This window comes from Muntiacus reevesi, chromosome 3, assembly GCF_963930625.1.
Source record: "Muntiacus reevesi chromosome 3, mMunRee1.1, whole genome shotgun sequence".
NCBI classification, from domain to species: domain Eukaryota; kingdom Metazoa; phylum Chordata; class Mammalia; order Artiodactyla; family Cervidae; genus Muntiacus; species Muntiacus reevesi.
The window spans coordinates 168,333,639-168,337,263 of record NC_089251.1 but is presented as its reverse complement, the minus strand read 5'-3'; the positions used below and the strand labels follow the sequence as shown (position 1 = coordinate 168,337,263).

General features: G+C 45.3%; 1 pseudogene; it reads left to right on the top strand.

Annotated features, from left to right (window-relative positions):
- Positions 1 to 1,294: 1,294 nt before the first annotated feature.
- Positions 1,295 to 1,669, top strand: LOC136163307 (non-histone chromosomal protein HMG-17 pseudogene; annotated as a pseudogene).
- The last annotated feature ends 1,956 nt before the right edge of the window (positions 1,670 to 3,625 follow it).

Below are 3,625 nucleotides of genomic sequence, written 5' to 3'. Positions count from 1 at the left end.
TTATTGGGGATGGAGGAAAGGTAGAAAGAAAAGGAACATATTAGAAAAGCAGGAAGTGTTTCAGTCTACTTCAGCATTAAAGGGGAAAGGATGAAAATTAATACCAATCAGTGTTTTCCTGGAGGGAATCAGATGATTCCATAGGATTTTAAGAGCACTCCCAAAGGTCTAATTGAACAGGAAAACTCACACTTGCTGCCAAAAAGTCAGCAAAATGGTTGTTAAACCCACAACCAGCTCACAAATGCTAGCAACAGTAATTGTTTTACAGTAATCGTTTTACAGTATGCATGCCACTCTGGGGGGAAAAAAAAGAAACTGCCAGATCAAATCTCTTTTTCCATTTGAGTTCCATATAAGTTTTGCTTTGAGTTACAAAGGAATGGGGTTGTATTTGTTCATGTTTCACGTTCTTTCCCTTCTCCTGGGTTTAGTTCCAGTGAAAGAGCTGCGATGGGGTGGGGGTGGGGGCTGATTCCAGATGCTAAAAGAACCTCAGTTTAAGGGCCAACAGAAAGCCCTTTGCTGGTCGAGCTTGTGATGCCTGGGTCCTAGGAAATCCTTGGTGCTGGCAGGAAAGAGACAACGGAAGGACCCGCATAACACCAGAGAGGCCTCACCTCTGTCCTGCTCCAAATAATGTCCCCTGTGAATACCGGCCAGGTGGAGCAAGAGATAAGAACAGGAGAAATACGATGCTGGCCTCATCTGCAAGGACCCAGGCAACACGGTCAGGAGGCCAGGTTTGCAGCCTGCATCGCCTCTGCTCCCAAGGCCACCTCCTCCCACCGTGGGCCCGTGTCCCGTGGTTAAATAACCTCATCTCTACTAAGGTGCTGGCCCAGGCTGGTCTTATTCTTAGAGAATCCATATCTTGAAGGGAAATTCTTTGAGATCCCAACTGACTTGATCACCCCAGTCCTGAAGCAGTCTATAAGCCACCCTGGAACCTTGAGCAAGCCAGCTTCTTTGGGCTTATGCATTGAAGATTTAGGTCTAAAGGAACTTTGGGAATCCTTCTAGCTTCTAAATTCTCTTTTCTCGGACTTCCCTGGTGGCCCAGTGGTGAAGATCCCACCTTCCCATACACGGAACCCAGGTTTGATCCCTGGCTTGGGAACTAAGATCCCACTTGCTGGGGAGCAACTAAACCCATGCACCTCAATAGAGAAGATTCCGCGCCCCCTGAAGAGCCAGCACAGAAGAAGAGGTGAGAGGGACCCCTGGACCGACCAATGCCCGCGTGCCCCTGCATGCCTGGGTGCAGCGCCTACGTCCCGCCACTGTCACCACCATGCCCAAGAGAAAGGCTGAAAGTAATGCTACAGGAAATTAAAGCCAAGGTGAAGGCTGGACCACAGAGAAGATCTGCAAGGTTATCTGCTCAACCTGTTTTTCCAAAGTCAGAACCCAAGCCTGCGAAGGCCCCTGCAAAGGAGGGAGAGCAGGGACCCAAAGGGAAAAGGAGGAAAGCTGATGCTGGCAGGGATGAGAAAAATCCTGCAGAAGATGGAGTTGCCATAACAGACCAGGCTCAGAAAGCTGAAGGTGCTGGAGATGCCAAGTGAAGTTCGTGTGTTTTTGTTAACTGTGTACTTCTGATGACTGTACAGCTGGAAATGCTATTTTTTATGAAGTTTTATAAAAATGCAAAATTTTTTTAAGCTATGTTGTTAGCACAAAGAACACTTCATTGTTGTTTTGGGAGGAGGGGAAGGATACATGTCACTAATGGAGCATCTCCAAAGCTGGGTTGACATGGGGGGAGAAACATCTTTCCCGTCTAGCTTTGAGAGACTTCTTCTTGATTCCCAGGAAGGAGGGATTCCTTGATGTTGACACACATTAGCCACCTTGGCACAAAGGCCTTGTGGTATGGAAAAGCTAAAGTTAGATTTTATGTCCTCTTTTCCTTCTCTACTTCAGCATAGACTTGACTCCCCTAATCCCAGAGACCTGTCAGAACCTGACCCCCCCAAAATTGGTTACCAGTATGTCAGGCAATTTGGACTTTCCAGTGTCAGCACTGAGATGGCATTCTTTGAAAGAGCAGTGGTTCCTTTTTTAGACTGTGGCTCCTCCTCAGATTGATACCGCCCCCATTTTCATTCCCGTTTCCTAAAAGGCAGGGTCAGCTTGTGAAAAGCTGTCAAACAACACGTGAAATGTGAACAGTCAGCCCTTGCTCTAAACTTGCCCTGTTCAGAGCATCGCATGAAGACTTCCCTGGGTTTTATAATGGCTTTCCGATTTTGGTGGTCCATTGAAAAAGGGAGTTTGACAGTTGTATACTGTTAACGATTGCCCATGGCCTGCCTGAAATACCATGATTGTTTATGAAAAGTATACTTAATAGATACAGTTTGGTTTGGGAAAAAAAAGGCCCAGCGCAGACAAAAAAAAAAAATTTTTTTTTAATCATCAAAATTCTCTTTCCTAATGCTGCAGTATCAATTAGTTGGGCAAATGAGAGGGAGGGCAGTTTGGCATGAGGAAGCTGACACCCTGCTTCGTGACTTCTATAAATCTGGAGGACTCATGGTGATTGTGTTAACTGGCTTGCTGACACTGAGTTTCAAAATAAGATACAGAGTAGTGATAAGAGGGAAAAACGGAGGAGATTCAGTATTCCGTACATTGTTTATAAGTTTTAACTTGGAGTGGAGATATGAAAGTGAAAGAGGAGAGTGAAAAGTTGGCTTAAAACTCAACATTCAGAAAACTAAGATCACAGCATCCAGTCGCATCACTTCATGGCAAACAGATGGGGAAACAATGGAAACAATGAGAGACTTTATTTTGGGGGGCTCCAAAATCACTGCAGATGGTGATTGCAGCCATGAAAGTAAAAGACACCTGCTCCTTAGAAGAAAAGCTTTGACCAACTTAGATAGCATATTATAAAGCAGAGACATTACTTTACCAACAAAGGTCTGTCTAATCAAGGCTATGGTTTTTCCAGTGGTCATGTATGGATGTGAGAATTGGACTATAAAGTAATGCTGAGTGCCGAAGAATTGATGCTTTTGAACTGTGGTGTTGGAGAAGACTCTTGAGAGTCCCTTGGGCTGCAAGGAGATCCAACCAGTCCATCCTAAAGGAGATCAGTCCTGGGTGTTCATTGGAAGGACTGGTGCTGAAGCTGAAACTCCAATACTTTGGCCACCTGATGCGAAGAACTGACCCACTAGAAAAGACCCTGATGCTGGGAAAGATTGAAGGTGGGAGGAGAAGGGGATGACAGAGGATGAGATGGTTGGATGGCATCACCGACTCGATGGACATGAGTTTGAGTAAACCCCAGGAATTGGTGATGGACAGGGAGGCCTGGCATGCTGCAGGACATGGGCTCGCAGAGTCAGACACGACCGAGAGACTGAACTGACAGACCAGAGATGTGTCATTGGTCAGGATGAAGTTTGTGAGAAGCTGTCAATAATGTAATGATACAAATCATACTTCTGTTGTTAAACCAAGGGTCTCACTTGTGCCAGTATCAAAATAAAATAAATAAAAATATTAAATACACAGAAAAGTACTTATTACTATCAGATGCCCACTCTGGCCCTACCATGAGGGTCTGGCTCCCCAAGAAATAAATGTCACCTGGTGTGAAGGGAGATAT